At 48.8% G+C, this 16846-nt stretch overlaps 1 protein-coding gene across 5 annotated transcripts in view; it reads right to left on the minus strand.

The window, feature by feature from the left end:
- The window catches only part of LOC147096539 (uncharacterized), a 441550-nt gene that overhangs the window by 24973 nt on the left and 399731 nt on the right, over positions 1 to 16846 (minus strand). For 2 of the 5 annotated variants that reach the window (XR_015074933.1, XM_085975340.1), the window contains exons 1-2: positions 5355 to 5754; positions 915 to 1127 (exon numbers count right to left, since the gene is read on the minus strand). The exons of 1 other annotated variant lie outside the window; for it this stretch is intronic. The gene's annotated coding sequence lies outside the window, so the exon portion shown is untranslated. Of the gene's footprint in view, positions 1 to 914; positions 1128 to 4223; positions 5102 to 5354; positions 5755 to 16846 lie in introns of those variants that run through there. 2 more of the 5 variants (XM_085975341.1, XM_085975342.1) reach the window with 2 other exon arrangements.

The raw sequence follows: 16846 nt of genomic DNA on the forward strand, positions 1-16846 counted from the left end.
ACTATCCGCGGAGATCTACTACGGGATATTCGGTACCTTCATGGCTTACTATGCAGGGACCTGTGCTGCTTCGACGCCATGTTAGATTGCCAAAATATGATCCTTTAGTGGAGGAGGTGGAGCTGTTGGAAGCAAATTCCCAATATGCTCATATTCGATTCCAAGATGGGCAAGAAAGTACTGTTTCAATTAAAGACTTGGCTCCTTGTGGTGGCCAGCCCTCTTCTGAGGATATTAACAATAGTCATGATTCAGATAATGTGGATGTCGTTACAGATACTACAAATATTTCCAATCCTATTGCAGATAATTATACTTCTATTAGTCAGCCTTCGATGGATGTTCATGACCGTCCCAGTTTACTTCCTGATGGGATTTCCAATCCGGAAACCGTTGATAATCGGGATATGGATAGCCTTCCTGCAGAAGATACTTCTGTGTCTCCTGGTGTGGGAGGGCAAGGAATTTCACCAGGGTTAAGAAGGTCGACACGAACAAGATATCCGGTCGACCGACTGAAAATGGACTTTTAAATTGATAGTAATGTTTTAAAATTGTTGAAATATTATATTTGTATTGTTTTAGTTGTAAATAATTAATTGTAAATTGTAAAGGTTATTTAGGTTGGAGTATATTTTAAAAGGAGGGGTGAATGTGGTGATTATTCTTCATGTTTAGTAAGAAGTATTGTAATTGGTTGTTTGTTTCCTGCCTTGAGATATATGCTGTAAGCTCATTGGTAGTTGATGTCATGTGATTTGTGGTGGCCATCTTAAATTCAGTTCTCTACAGCCTTGGTTGGGACTGGGTGTTGAAAGATCTGCAACTGGATTTTTAAAGTTAATAAAGCCTAGATTTAGAAAGGCAAATCTACTCTTTATTTCAATATCTGAGTCAATGGGACTCTCTCTGACCTTTCTCCCCAGTCCATCTCCAGGACCAGTGTGTATCTGAGTCAATGAGACTCTCTCTGACCTTTTTCCCCAATCGATCTCTGAATCGGAAGAGTTCTCTCCGGTTGGTGCTCACAATCCTGTGTTGGTTCACCTGCTGTCGTTCCTCAGTCTACAATCCCGGTTTACTCTCAGCTGTGAACCTCTCAATCACTCAGTCTTTCACCAGGAAATCTAATTATGGCAGGACAGAAAATAACAATATCAACAGTGTGAAGTAATGTAATATAGACATTTCTTCTGCTTCATAAAAATAAAAGTTTGGGTCCGAGTACTTCGGTCTGATGTTGTCCCTTTTCTCAGATCCCCGCCATGGCCGCCTGGGCTTCCAGCAAATCACCAAGGTTCTGGATAGAAATGTACAATTTCCCTGTGCTTTAGGCAAACCGAAGCTGGGGCAATCTTTCCCAGGTAACACACTGACTGATCTCACTGGGCCCATCCTCCCCAGGTTACACACTGTCTGATCTCACTGGGCCCATCCTCCCCAGGTTACACACGGTCTGATCTCACTGGACCCATCCTCCCCGGGTTACACACTGTCTGATCTCACTGGGCCCATCCTCCCCGGGTTACACAATCATAGAAACTTACTGCACAGAAGGCCGCCATTCGGCCCATCTTGTCCGAGCCGGCTGACAAAGATCTATCCACTCTAATCCCACATTCCAGCAGTTGGTCCATAGCCTGGTAGCTTACGGCACTTCAAGCAGTTTTTAAACGTGATGAGGTTCTCTGCCTCTACCACCCTTTCAGGCAGTGAGTTCCAGACCTCCACCACCCTCTGGGTGTAAAAAACTCACCTCAAAACCCCTCTAATCCTTTGACCATCTGCTTTAAATCTATGCCCCCCCTGGTTATTGACCCTTCTGCTAAGGAAATAGGTCCTTCCTCTCCACTCTATCTAGGCCCCATATAATTTGAGACACCTCAATCAAGTCTCCCCTTGGCCTTCTCTGTTCCAAAGAAAACAACCCCAGCCTATCCAATCTTTCCACATAGCAAAAATTCCCCAGCCCAGGCAAAATCCCCGTAAGTCTCCTCTGCACCCTCTGGTGCAATCACATCCTTCCTGTAATGTGGTGACCAGAACTGCACGCAGTATTCTAGCTGTGGTCTAGCCATACAGTTCACGCATTACCTCCCAGCTCTTATATTCTATGCCTCGGCTAGTAAAGACCTTTCTCCCCAGTCCATCCACTAGAGGGTGCAGAGCAGATGTAATTTTTTTCACCCAGAGGGTGGTGGGGGTCTGGAACTCACTGCCTGAAAGGGTGGTAGAGGCAGAGACCCTCAGCACATTTAAAAAGTACTTGGGTGTACACTTGAAGAGCCGTAACCGACAGGGCTGTGGAGCAAGAGTCTGCAGGACAAATTCATGGAATCCATTCGGGACAGTTTCCTGGAACAAAATGTCATGGAACCAACAATGTTAGAACTTGTATTGTGTAATAAGACAGGGTTAATTAGCAACCTCATAGTAAAGGATCCAGTGGGGCAGAGTGATCATAATATGTTAGAACTTCACATTAATTTTGAGAGAGTGACTTGCCTAAGTCCAAAACTAGTGTCTTAAACTTAAATAAAGCCAATTACATAGGTATGAGGGGCGAGTTGGCTGAGGTAGATTGGAAAAATAGATTAAAAAGGTATGGCAGTAGATAAGCAGTGGCTAGCATTTAAAGAAATATTTCATAATTCTCAAATAAAATACATTCCATTGAGAAACAAAAACTCCACAGGAAGTGATCCAACCATGGCTAACTAAAGGTGGTAAGGATAGCATTAGATTGACAGAAGCTTATAATGTTGCAAAGAATAATAGTAAGCCTGAGGATTGAGTTTCAGAAACCAGCAAAGAGTGACCAAAAATTGATTAAAAAAAGGGAAAAAATGCAATGGCAGAAAACGAGCAAGAAATCTAAAAGCAGATTGTAAGGTTTGCTACAAGTATGTAGGAAGGAAGACATTTGCAAAAGTAAACATTGGTCCCTTAGAGGCTGAGACAGGAGAAATGATTATGGGGAATAAGGAAATGGCAGAAACGTTAAACAAATATTTTGTATCTGTCTTCACAGTAGAAGACACAAAAAGCATATCAAAAATGGTGGGGAACCAAGGGTCTAATGAGGGTGAGGAACTTAACGTAATTCATATGAGTAGCGAAAAAGTACTTGAGAAACTAATCGGACTGAAAACCGACAAATCCCCTGGACCTGACGGCCTACATACTAGGGTTGTAAAAAGAGGTGGCTGAAGAGATAGTGGACGCATTGGTTTTGATCTTCCAAAATTCCCTAGATTCTGGAATGGTCCCAGCAGATTGGAAGGTCGCAAATGTAACACCGCTATTCAAGAAAGGAGGGAGAGGAAAAACAGGGAACGACAGGCCAGTTAGCCCGACATCAGTCATTCGGAAAACACTGGAATCCATTGTTAAGGAAGTGGTATCCAGGCACTTAGAAAAATCATAACATGATTAGGCACAGTCAACATGGTTTTATGAAAGGGAAATCATGTTTGACAAATTTAGAGTTTTTTGATGATGTTACTAGCAGGGTAGATAAAGGGGAACCAGTGGATGTAGTATATTTAGATTTCCAAAAGGCAGTCGATAAGGTGTCACATAAAAGGTTATTGCACAAGATTAGGGCTCATGGGGTTGGGGTAATACAGTAGCATGGATCAAGGATTGGTTACCAGACAGAAAACAGAGTAGGGATAAACGGATCTTTTTCAGGTTGGCAGGCTGTAACTAGTGGGGTGCCGCAAGGATCAGTGTTGGGGCCTCAGCTATTTACAATCTACATTAATGACCTAGATGAAGGGACAATGTGTAATGTATCCAAGTTTGCTGACGATACAAATCTAGGTGGGACGGTAAGCGGTGAGGAGAACACAAAGACTCTGCAAAGGGATATAGACAAGACTGAGTGGGCAGTAAGGTGGCAGATGGAGTGTAATGTGGGGAAATGTGAGGTTATTCACTTTGGTAGGAAGAATAGAAAAACAGAATATTCTTTAAATGGTGAGAAACTTTCAAATGTTGGTGTTCAGAAAGATTTGGGTGTCCACGTGCAAGAAACACAAAGCTAGCGTGCAGGTACAGCAAGCAATAAGGAAGGCAAGTGACATATTGGCGTTTATTGCAAGGGGGTTGGAGTATAAGAGTAAGGAAGTCTTGCTCCAATTGTACAGGGCCTTGGTGAGACCACACCTGGAGTACTGTGCACAGTTTTAGTCTCCTTATCTAAGGAAGGATATACTTGCCTTGGAGGCGGTGCAACGAAGGTTCACTAGATTGATTCCTGGGATGAGAGGGCTGTCCGATGAGGAGAGATTGTGTAGAATGGGCCGATACTCTCGAGTTTAGAAGAATGAGAGGTGATCGCATTGAAACATGTAAGATTCTGAAGGGGATTGACAGGGTAGATGCGGAGAGGTTGTTTCCCTGGGCTGGAGTGTCTAGAACTAGGGGGCATAGTCTCGGGGCATAGTCTCACAACGTGGACCACTTTCCATACCTCGGGAGCCTACTGTCAACAAGAACAGATGGCGATGACAAAGTCTAACACCACCTGCAGTGTGCCAGTGCAGCCTTCGGTCGCCTGAGAAAGTGTGTGTTTGAAGACCAGGACCTCAAACCCTGCACTAAGCTCATGGCCTACAGAGCAGCAGTGATACCCGCCCTGCTGTATGCCTCAGAGACATTGACCATGTACAGCAGGCACCTCAAAGCACTGGAGGTACCACCAACGCTGCCTCCGCAAGATCCTGCAAATCCATTGGCAGGATAGACGCACCAACGTCGGTGTTCTCGCTCAGGCCAACATCCCCAGCAGCAAAGCTTTGACCACGCTCGATCAGCTCCAATGGACGGGTCACATTGTCCACATGCCCGATACGAGACTCCCAAAACAAGCGCTCTACTCGGAGCTCCGACACGGCAAGAGAGCCCCAGGTGGGCAGAGGAAACGCTTCAAGGACACCCTCAGACTCCTTGAAAAAGTGTAACATCCCCACCGACACCTGGGAATCCCTGGCCCAAGACCGCACAAAGTGGAGAAGAAGCATCCGGGAAGGCACCGAACACTCCTCGCGGGAGCAATCGGAAGACAAACGCAGGCAGCGCAAGGAGCGCACGTCAACCCAAGCCGCACCCACCCACCCAAAGAATCACCCCCCACAGCCCGCTCCCCCCCAACCAGGTGCCCGCTTCCTCCACCAACCCCTCACCCAAAGAATCGCCCCCCACAGCCCGCTCCCCCCACCCAGGTGCCCGCTTCCTCCACCACCCCCCGGGGCCCGCTTCCAGCCCCCCGCGCCCGCTTCGCCCCCAGGTATTGCCTGAGAGAGGCCGGCGCTGCTGTAAATGCCGGAGATTCTCTGATCCACACTCACCGCACCATCCGCCGCTCCTCAGTCCCGCCGCCGTTTTATCTCCTTCCTGAAACCGGAGCCTCATCCAGGGACTGCGAGCAGCACCGAGCATGCGCGCTGCGGGCACGCAGCCCGCGCTTAAAGTCCCTCACGGAGTCCGTCTATTCTATTGGCTGCGACTCGTAGATTGACAGCTGCGCTCACCAATCGCAGCCCGCAACGCCTCGGGGCCCCGCCCACTGTTTTAAAAGGCCGCCGCCAGCTCCGGGGTCACGTGGCTCCTGATCGGCCGTTCAACCGCCTCAGCGCGTGGGTGAGGTCATAGCCCCGCCCACCCGCGAGCCCTTGTTGACCAAGGTGCCGGCCGACTGCTGTCCCTTCTCCCCGGGCGGGCGTCGGCTGTCCTTCCCCCGGGGGGGGGGGGGGGGTGTGTGGGCTCCTCTCTAACTCTGGTCTCCAATTGCTCCTCCCCGCTCCGGGCGGCGGCTTTTATAGCAGCCGCCGGCCCCGCCCAGCCCAGCCCAGCCGCGCCTTCTGATTGGCTGAAAACACGGCAAATCTCCGCCTCTGATTGGCGCGTTTTTCAATCCGCTCCAACCTCGGACACCAACGAAAAAGGCGGCTTATAGAATAAGAGCTCGTCTGTGAATCAGACTCGTTATTGTTAAAGTGATGGCCCTCTGTGGGACTGAATATTAACCAGTTATTAAAATCATTGCATCTGTGGGACTGAATATTAACCAGTTATTAAAATCATTGCATCTGTGGGACTGAATAATGATCATTATTGTTTAAATCATTGCATCTGTGGGATTGAATAATAATCATTATTGTCTAAATTATTGCATCTGTGGGATTGAATAATAATCATTATTGTTTAAATTATTGCATCTGTTGGATTGAATAATAATCATTATTGTTTAAATTATTGCATCTGTGGGATTGAATAATAATCATTATAAGAACATAAGAACATAAGAAATAGGAGCAGGAGTAGGCCAATCGGCCCCTCGAGCCTGCTCCGCCATTCAATAAGATCATGGCTGATCTGATCCTAACCGCCAATCCACTATCACAGAACCATCTCCTGAATCTAACAGAATTAGACACACGAAACAGGAGCAGGATCAGGCTACACGGCCCCTGGGCCCGCTCCGCTACCCACAGGGCCATGACCGATCCGCACCTAGACTCATGTCCAAATTCCTGCCCGCTCCCCGTAACCCTTAATTCCCTTTACTTCTAGGAAACTGTCTATTTCTGTTTTAAATTTATGTAATGATGTAGCTTCTACAGCTTTTTGGGGCAGCATATTCCATGGACCTACCACCCTCTGAGTGAAGTAGTTCCTCCTTGTGGTAAACCACTTCTTTCGTTCACTATCGTTACACTATAGTTATCACTGTTATATCGTTATCACTGTTCACACTGTTGTATCACTATACGAGGTCGCCTCTTGTCACGCTGTTATACCTGGGCTGACCACTGCTGACTCCGCCCATGGCTCCACCTACCTGCCCAGGTATAAAGGTGGTCGACTGGCTGGTATTCCTCCTTGTTGGATCCGATCACCCACGAGGGTGGGCTCTGTTATTTAGCCAATAAAAACCTATAGTTACTTTCTTAACTCGTCGCTTTTCATTGGATGAATTGATAGGTATATCACTCCTCATCTCAGTTTTGAAAGAGCAGCCCCTTATTCTAAGACTATGCCCCCTAGTTCTAGGTTCACCCATCATCGGGAACATCTTCCCCGCATCCACCCGATCCAACCCCTTCGCAATCTTATATGTTTCAATAAGATCGCCTCTCATTCTTCTGAACTCCAATGAGTAGAGTCCCAATCTACTCAACCTCTCCTCATATGTCCATCCCCTCATCCCCGGGATTAACCGAGTGAACCTTCTCTGTACTGACTCGAGAGCAAGTATGTCCTTTCTTAAGTATGGACACCAAAACTGTACGCAGTATTCCAGGTGCGGTCTCACCAATACCTTGTACAACTGAAGCAATACCTCCCTATTTTTATATTCTATCCCCCTAGCAATGAAAGCCAACATTCCATTGGCCTTCTTAATCACTTGCTGCACCTGCATACTAACCTTTTGAGTTTCGTGCACCAGGACCCCCAGATCCCTTTGTACTTCAGTACTTTCCAGTTTCTTGCCATTAAGATAATAACTTGCTCTACGATTTTTCCTGCCAAAGTGCATAACCTCACACTTTCCAGTATTGTATTCCATCTGCCAAATCTCTGCCCACTTACTTAGCCTGTCGATGTCCCCTTGCAGGTTTTTTATGTCCTCCTCACTCACTACTTTCCCTCCCATCTTTGTATCATCTGCAAACTTTGATATGTTACACTCGGTCCCCTCCTCCAAATCATTAATATAGATTGTAAAGAGTTGGGGACCCAGCACTGACCCCTGCGGAACACCACTAGTTACTGATTGCCAGTCTGAGAATGAACCATTTATTCCAACTCTCTGCCTTCTGTTAGATAGCCAATCCTCTATCCATGCCAGAATATTACCCCCAATCCCATGATTTTTTATCTTAAGCAATAATCTTTTGTGTGGCACCTTGTCAAATGCCTTTTGGAAGCCGAAATACACTACGTCCACTGGTTCCCCTTTATCCACCCTATACGTTACTTCCTCAAAGAACTCCAGCAAATTTGTCAAACATGACATCCCCTTCATAAAACCATGCTGACTTTGTCCTATTAAATTATGATTATCCAAATGTCCTGTTACTGTCTCCTTAATAATGGACTCCAAAATTTTACCTACCACAGATGTTAGGCTAACCGGTCTATAGTTTCCAGCCTTCTGTCTACTGCCCTTTTTAAATAAGGGTGTTACATTAGCAGTTTTCCAGTCTGCCGGGACCTTTGCCGAGTCCAGGGAGTTTTGGAAAATTATTACCAATGCATCCACAATCCCTACCGCCACTTCCCTCAAGACCCTAGGATGTAAGCCATCAGGTCCAGATGATTTATCCGCCTTGAGTCCCATTATTTTACCGAGTACCACTTCCTTAGTGATTTTGATCGTGTTTAGCTCCTCCCCCCCTTTAGCCCCCTGTTTGTCCAGTGTTGGGATATTCTTAGTGTCTTCTACTGTAAAGACTGATGTCAAATATTCATTCAGTGTTTTTGCCATCTCCATATTTCCCACCATTAATTTCCTGGTCTCATCCTCTAAGGGACCAACATTTACTTTAGCCATCCTTTTTCTTTTTATATAACTATAAAAACTCTTACTATCTGTTTTTATATTTTTTGCTAATTTACTTTCATAATCTATCTTCCCTTTCTTAATCAATCTTTTTGTTATTTTTTGCTGTCTTTTAAAGTTTTCCCAATCCTCTATCCTCCCACTAGATTTGGCTACCTTATATGCCCTTGTTTTTAGTCGAATACTTTCCTTAATTTCTTTACTTAGCCACGGATGGCTGTCTTTTCTTTTACACCCTTTTCTTCTCAGTGGAATATATTTTTTTTGGAAGTTGTAAAATAACTCCTTGAAAGTACACCACTGATCATGTATCGTCTTACCCTTTAATCTATTTTCCCAATCCACTCTACTCAATTCCGCTCTCATACCTTCATAGTCTCCTTTATTCACAAATTATTGCATCTGTGGATTTGAATAATAATCATTATTGTTTAAATTATTGCATCTGTGGGATTGAATAATAATCGTTAAAATTATGGTATCTGGGACTGAATAATTAAAACTATGGCATTTGTGAGACTAAATAATAATCATTACTGCTAAAGATTGTCATCTGTGGGATTGAATAATCATTTTAATTAAAATTATGGCATCTGTGGGACTGAATAATCATTAAAATGGCATCTGTGAGACTGAATAATTCATTATTAAATTTGAATTATGGCAAATTGATCCTTTAAAATTACTGGTTCCTGAATTGACAGATTTAGTTTCATTTGAGCTTTTCAGCGACCCGCTTATAAATGAGTGCTTTGTACAAAACAGGGCAGTGACAATGCATCATTTTGTTATATATTTGTTAAATTTCAATCTATTTTAAATTAACGATATACTGTATTACAAAAACACACCAGCAAAATCTGAACATACGACAAAAAAATGAAAGTGAGGGTCAAATAAAGAAAGGATGATAGAACATTTTTTAAAAGAGTTTCATTCTTTATGCTGTCCATATTTCAAATGTCATTAGTCAAATGAAAATAAATAGTCCCTTCTGGATCTCGTGAGTGGCTCTGAAAAGAGCCTTTGGGTTGAGTTTTTAAGGTGGGAGGAACGAGAGGCTTTATTTGCAGCTGGTGTATTTGGTGACTGCTTTCGTCCCCTCCGAGACGGCGTGCTTGGCCAGTTCCCCCGGGCAGCAGGAGGCGGACGGCGGTCTGGATCTCCCAGCCGGGAGGAGATGGTCTGGCGTTTGGTGTAATGGATCAGGCGGGAGGCCTCGCAGGACTCTGAGTGATTGATAGGGAATAAGGCGGACGTCGACCCTTTATATCAGAGGGGAGAAGAAGCTCTCCCGGTTTACCCTTACTGAAGTGCCGAACAACGGTCTGAATCCAAGAGGTTAAGGCTTATGACTCAAGGCTTTTATTAAGTAAGGACATAACATAATATTAACACATGGCAACCATCATTCATCACCGACCCAGCCCTTATGAGTACAACCCAGCTCTTATAAGTAAGTGTCACACCAATCCAGAGGGGCCGGGCTAGGGAAGAGCATTAGTGATTACACCTGTAAAACATTCCAGACATTAACAAGTACAACACAACAGCCAATACAAATGCCAGAACACAAATGCCAGAACACAGTTATTTCATCACATTCACCCCCTGCTATAGATTCAGTCTGTCAGGAGGTCTAATAGTCCTCTGGGAATGACGTAACTCTTGCTGAGGCTCCTCCCAGGGTACTAACTCCGGTTCATTCAAAGTCCCAGAATGATCAGTGTTTTCCACACTGAGAGTTTGTGTCTCTAAAGGTCCAATACCATGATTAAAAACTCTACTCTCAGAGTCAAACTCTTTTTGAGCTCCAGCAGGTGCAAGATCTTTAATAGAAACCGTATCCTCTCGCCCATCCAGATATTGAATGTACGCATACTGGGGATTAGCATGGAGGAGTTGTACTTCCTCCACCAGTGGGTCAGTCTTGTGGCCTCTCACATGTCTGCGCAACAGCACAGGGCCCGTGGTCATCAACCATGTGGGTAACGATACTCCATTGGTAGCTTTTCTTGGAAAGCTAAACATCCTTTCATGAGGGGTGGCATTCGTCGCTGTACACAAAAGAGACCTTATGGAATGCAGCACGTCTGGCAGGACATCCTGCCAGCGAGAGGTCGGCAGGCCTCGCGACTTCAGAGACAGTACGATAGCCTTCCACACTGTCACATTTTCTTTCTCGACCTGCCCATTACCACGAGGGTTATAGCTGGTAGTTCTACTCATTGCAATCCCTTTTGATAGCAAAAACTGTCGCAATTCTTCGCTCATAAAGGCAGAACCCCTATCACTATGTATATAGTTAGGCATGCCGAACAAGGAAAACAGTTGGCAGAGGCATTTAATTACAACAGCACTGGTCACATCCGGACAGGGGATAACAAAAGGGAACCGAGAGTACTCGTCTATAATATTAAGAAAATAGACATTACGGTAACTCGATGGAAGGGGACCTTTAAAATCGAGACTCAAACACTCAAATGATCGAGTTGCTTTAATAAGATGAGCTGGCTCGGACGGCTTATAGAAGCGGGGTTTGCATTCAGCACAAACACGACAGGTTCTGGTCATTGTCCGGACCTCCTCAATATAGTGTAGATTGTGAGACTTAATGAAGTGGTTCATTCTGGTAACCCCAGGGTGGCAGAGTGCGTCGTGGAGACTTTGAAGCTTATCTATACCCAGACTAGCACATACTCCTCGTGACAAAGCATCCGATGGCTCATTGAATACTCCAGGCCTGTACTGAATATCATAGTCATATGTTGACAGTTCTATTCGCCATCTTAAAATCTTATCATTTTTGATCTTGCCTCTCTGCTTAGTATTGAACATAAAGGCCACAGATCGCTGGTCAGTAATGAGCGTAAAACGTCGGCCAGCGAGATAATGCCTCCAATACCTGACTGCTTCAATAATTGCCTGTGCCTCCTTTTCCACTGAAGAATGTCGAACTTCTGGTCCTTGCAATGTACGAGAGAAGAAAGCTACTGGTCTACCAACTTGGTTAAGAGTTGCTGCCAACGCAAAATCAGATGCATCACTTTCCACTTGAAAAGGGATCTTCTCATCCACGGCACATAACACTGCCTTCTCAATGTCCCATTTGATATTTAAAAAAAGCCTCCTGAGCTTCCACCGACAGCGGAAAAGACGTCGACTTAATAAGAGGTCGGACTTTATCTGAGTAGTTAGCCACCCACTGGGCACAGTACGAGAAGAATCCCAGACACCTTCTTAAAGCTTTTACAGTGTGAGGTAAAGGTAATTCCTTAAGTGGGCGTTGTGGCGTACCGATCACAGAAAGGACACAATCCGCTTTTCGGTCCGTAGACTATAAATCAGGCGTCATGCCTTTAAGAAGGATCACACCTTTAAGAAACTCGATCTGCAACATAGTTAAGCCCAGAGCGGGGGAGGAGCAGTCGAAGCTGTGGACTGATGAAAGGCAGTCGGACTTGGTGTAGTCTCTGACGCCATTTTTGTGTTCAAAATGCAGTCTCAACAATTAAACCTTTTCTGTTGAACCCCTCCGAGTTCAGTATTTTTTGCTAGGAGTACGTAGACTCCTACATTGGTGACCCCGATGCTCAGGACAACTCCTAAGCGTAACCATGGCTGACACAAACGCAGTTTCTGTGAAGCTGCCGGAGTTCTGGGAGAACCTAGCCACCGCCTGGTTCCTTCAAGCTGAATCGCAATTCCGACTCCGCGGCATCACCGCCGACGCAATGATGTACGACTACCTCCTCATCTCCCTGGGAAGCTCCACAATCACGAAAGTCTGGACAACACTACAAAACCCTTCGGAGGAAGGCAAGTACGCACATCTCAAGGCCGCGCTCCTTAAAAAATTCACAGCCCCCCAATTTTTGCGCAACTGCCACCTCCTTGAACTCCCGGGCCTCGGTGACTCCACGCCGTCAGACTTGCTCTCACACATGCTTGCTCTGACCGACGAGAAACCGCCCGGCTCCCTCTTCCGCACGCTCTTTATCCGCCAACTACCTCCCAGCATCCGCCCGGCGATTGTGGCGTCCAGCCTCACGGACCTCGAAGCCCTGGCCGATGAAGCCAATAAGCTCCTGTCCGCTGGCTCCAACCACGCCGTTGTGATGAAATATGCCATTCATCAGACTCTGTAGTTAACTGTATATATTGTATTGCCTGTTCCGGTGTTTGTACCTGGTATTGCGTATAGGGCACCGCCCCCTTTGTGTGTCGGCCCCACCCATACCTGGCCCTATTTAAGACAAGTTCAGGCTTGTCTTGCAGTAGTACAGCAGCATGCTAGGTGAAGCTAGGTGCAGACACCGGCTTCTTTTCTTTGCTTTTAAAAGCCTTGTTTTATTCTGCTAACTTCGAGTCTTGGAGTTATTGAGGTACATCAGCCATCACCCCCAACCTGGCCTCCGCAGCGTCGGCGCGCGCTCCACCCTCTATCGCGTGGCCACACAGCTCGGCCATGAGGCCCCCACGTCCCCCAAGCCCTCCGACCCAGGGCTACTGCTACTTCCATACCCGGTTCGGCGCACGGGCATGCCGCTGCAGCCATCCCTGCACATTTCCAACCGCCCCCACACCGGCCTACACGATGGCCATGGGGCAAGCAGGCGCGCTGCTGTACGTTACGGACAGCGCCTCCAGACGCCGTTTCCTATGCGACACGGGCGCGCAGCATCAGCCCCGCGCCCGCCCTCGAGATCCAGCTAGGCGGCCGCGGCCCTGCGCTGGCTGTCGCCAACGGCACCGACATACGGACATACGGCACCCGCACCGTCACCATCGACCTCGCAGGCCGCCGCTACCACTGGGAGTTTCCCACCGCCAAGGTGCTCTCCCCGCTCCTCGGTGCGGATTTCCTGTGCGCCCACGGCCTGTTGGTCGACATGCCTCGGCGCCGCTTCGTGGACATGAACACCATGTCACCTATCCCGGGCGCTATGGCCCCCTCCCAACCCACCGAAATGGCGTGGCAGTGCCGCGCCCGCTCAACGGACGACTACTCAGCACTCCTGGCTGAATTCCCAGCCCTCACCAACCCGACCTTCTCCGCGAAAGTTGCTAAGCACGGGGTAGAACACTTCATCCCCACCACAGGCACACCGGTGTATGCCCACGCCCGTAGGCTGGACCCGGCCAAGCTGGAGATCACGCGGGCCGAGTTTGCCACAATGGAACCACTCAGCATCATCCGCCGCTCCAACAGCCCCTGGGCCTCCCCACTCCACATCGTCACCAAACCCGATGGGGGATGGCGCCCCTGCGGGGACTACCGGCGCCTAAACAATGTGTGGTAAACCACTTTTATCGTTACACTATAGTATCACTCTTGTATTGTTATCACCGTTATCACTGTTGTATCACGATACGAGGTCGCCTCTTGTCGCGCTGTTATACCTGGGCTGACCACCTCCGACTCCGCCCATGGCTCCACCTACCTGCCCAGGTATAAAGGTAGTCGACTGGCTGGTATTCCTCCTTGTTGGACCCGATCACCCACGAGGGTGGGCTCTGTTATTTAGTCAATAAAAACCTTTAGTTACGTTCCTAACTCGTCGCTTTTTATTGGACGAATTGATAGGTATATCAATTTTATTGACTAAATTTTAAAGATGTCTACTACTGGCCAGCCAGAAGCCCTCCCAGAAGCACAGCCACAGCAGCTTTCAGACACCGGGCTACACCAGCCACACCAGCCGGCTTGGCTGCAAGCCCTCAAACCACCGTACCTGGATCTAAACCCACAGGCAGCAAACTCAGCCCTCAACTTCAAACACTGGCTGGACTGCTTCGAATCCTACCTGGAAGAATCCGGCGCCCCGCAGAGATCCAAACTAAGACTTCTGAACGCCCAAGCGAGCCCGAGAGTATACGCACTCATCCAGGATACGACTACATACGAGGCCGCTATCAACCTACTGAAACAGCAGTACCGCAGCCCGGTAAATTACATGTACACCAGGCACCTCCTAAGATCCCGCCCGCAACAGCCAGGAGAGTCTGTAGCTGAATTTTTACGGGCGCTAAGAGCACTCGGCAGGAACTGTGACTTTAAAGCGGTGACGGCTGTTGAAAATACGGAAGATAATATCCGCGATGCCTTTGTGAAAGGCCTACGGTCCGACTACTCACGGCAAAGACTGCTTGAAGCTAAAGACCTCGACCTGGACAAAGCTGAAGCCCTCGCTCTCTCCCTGGAGGTGGCCCATCAGGACCAGGAGGCGTTTTCCAGGTACTGCTCGCGACCCTGGGACTCGGGCCCGACCCCTACCGCAATACCCTTCGCAGCGCCGCCCCCGGGACCTACCTCAGCGTCGGCGTCCCGGACCCGACCGGGCCCGCCACCCTCGGTACCGGCTCCGACATCGGGCACCCGCGATCGGGCCGCCGGCTGCTTCTTTTGCGGCCAGGAGAAGCACCCGAGGTCGCGCTGCCCAGCCAGGAACTCTACCTGCGCAACCTGCAGGAAGAAAGGCCACTTCTCTAAGGCCTGCAGGAGCGGATCTTCAGAGGCCAGCAGTGCCTCATGCGAACTGTGGGGGCGGCCATCTTCTTTCACGGCAACTGAGGCCAGTATCCCCACACGTGAGTCATGGGGGCGGCCATCTTTGATCAAGGCAACCGACCCCAATAGTGCCTCATGTGAGTTATGGGGGCAGCCATCTTCTCCGCCATTTTGTCCTACCTCGTGGGAGACGCCATTTTACCCACCACGCCCGACTGCCACCGGGCCCCCGGACCCGACGACCGCCTCGCCCGCAGACGACAACGACTCGCTTACCTACACACTAGCCTCCGTCACTCTGGATCAAGCCCGCCCACACCACCTGTCCAAGTCGATGATGGACATCAAAGTAAACGGCCACGCCACGACCTGCCTGTTCGACAGCGGAAGCACGGAGAGCTTCATCCACCCAGACACGGTGAGCCACTACTCCCTCCCTGTCCTGCCAACGCGCAACCGAATCTCGATGGCATCGAGGTCCCACGCCACAGACATTAGCGGCTACTGTGCTGTGACCTTGTCGGTTAAGGGTACAGTGTATAAAAACTTTAAACTCCTCGTCCTCCCCCAGCTCTGCGCTGCCGTCCTACTAGGGCTGGACTTCCAATCCCACCTCCAAAGTGTAACCCTAGCATACGGTGGACCCCTCCCCCCACTCACAGTCAACAACCAGCGAAGGTTAAACCGCCCACCGCGTAACACCTGCAGCCTATCCACCCTCAAGGTGCCGCCACCTTCCCTGTTCGCTAACCTCACCCCCGACTGCAAACCCGTCGCTACCAAGAGCAGGCGGTACAGCGCTGGGGACAGAGCTTTCATTAGCTCTGAGGTGCAGCGTCTCCTGAAGGAGGGCATCATCGAGGGGAGCAACAGCCCCTGGCGTGCCCAGGTCGTGGTCGTTAAGACCGGCGATAAAAATCGCCTGGTCATCGACTACAGCCAGACCATAAACAGATACACCCAGCTGGACGCACACCCCCTTCCCCGCATATCTGACATGGTCAATCAGATTGCACAATACCGCGTATTCTCGACCATCGACCTTAAGTCGGCCTACCACCAACTCCCTATCCACCCCGAGGACCGCCAGTACACCGCCTTCGAGGTGAATGGGCGCCTATACCACTTCCTTAGGGTCCCCTTCGGTGTCACCAACGGGGTCTCGGTCTTCCAAAGGGAGATGGACCGGATGGTTGACCAGAACGGACTGCAGGCCACATTCCCCTACCTAGATAACGTCACCATCTGCGGCCGTGACCGGCAGGACCACGATGTGAATCTGGAGAAATTCCTCCGTACAGCCCAACGGCTGAACCTCACCTACAATAAGGAGAAATGTGTGTTTAACACCTCGCGCCTTGCCATCCTTGGCTGTGTAGTAGAGAATGGACTCATCGGCCCCGACCCCGAAAGAATGCACCCCCTCATGGAGCTACCCCTCCCCCACTGCCCTAAGGCACTTAAGAGAACCCTGGGGCTCTTCGCCTACTATGCCCAATGGGTGCCCAATTATGCGGACAAAGCCAGACCCCTCATGAAGTCCACATCCTTCCCCCTTACGGAGGAAGCGTGCGCAGCCTTTTCCCTCATTAAGGGAGACATTGCCAAGGCCACTATGCACGCAGTGGATGAGTCCATCCCCTTCCAAGTCGAGAGCGATGCATCCGACTTCGCCCTAGCCGCCACCCTTAACCAGGAGGGGAGACCGGTGGCCTTCTTCTCAAGGACCCTACAGGGCCCTGAGATCCGACACTCGTCGGTTG

This window comes from Somniosus microcephalus, unplaced genomic scaffold, assembly GCF_052327205.1.
Source record: "Somniosus microcephalus isolate GS21.2 unplaced genomic scaffold, FLI_Smic_1.0 unresolved_chr1, whole genome shotgun sequence".
Taxonomy (NCBI): domain Eukaryota; kingdom Metazoa; phylum Chordata; class Chondrichthyes; order Squaliformes; family Somniosidae; genus Somniosus; species Somniosus microcephalus.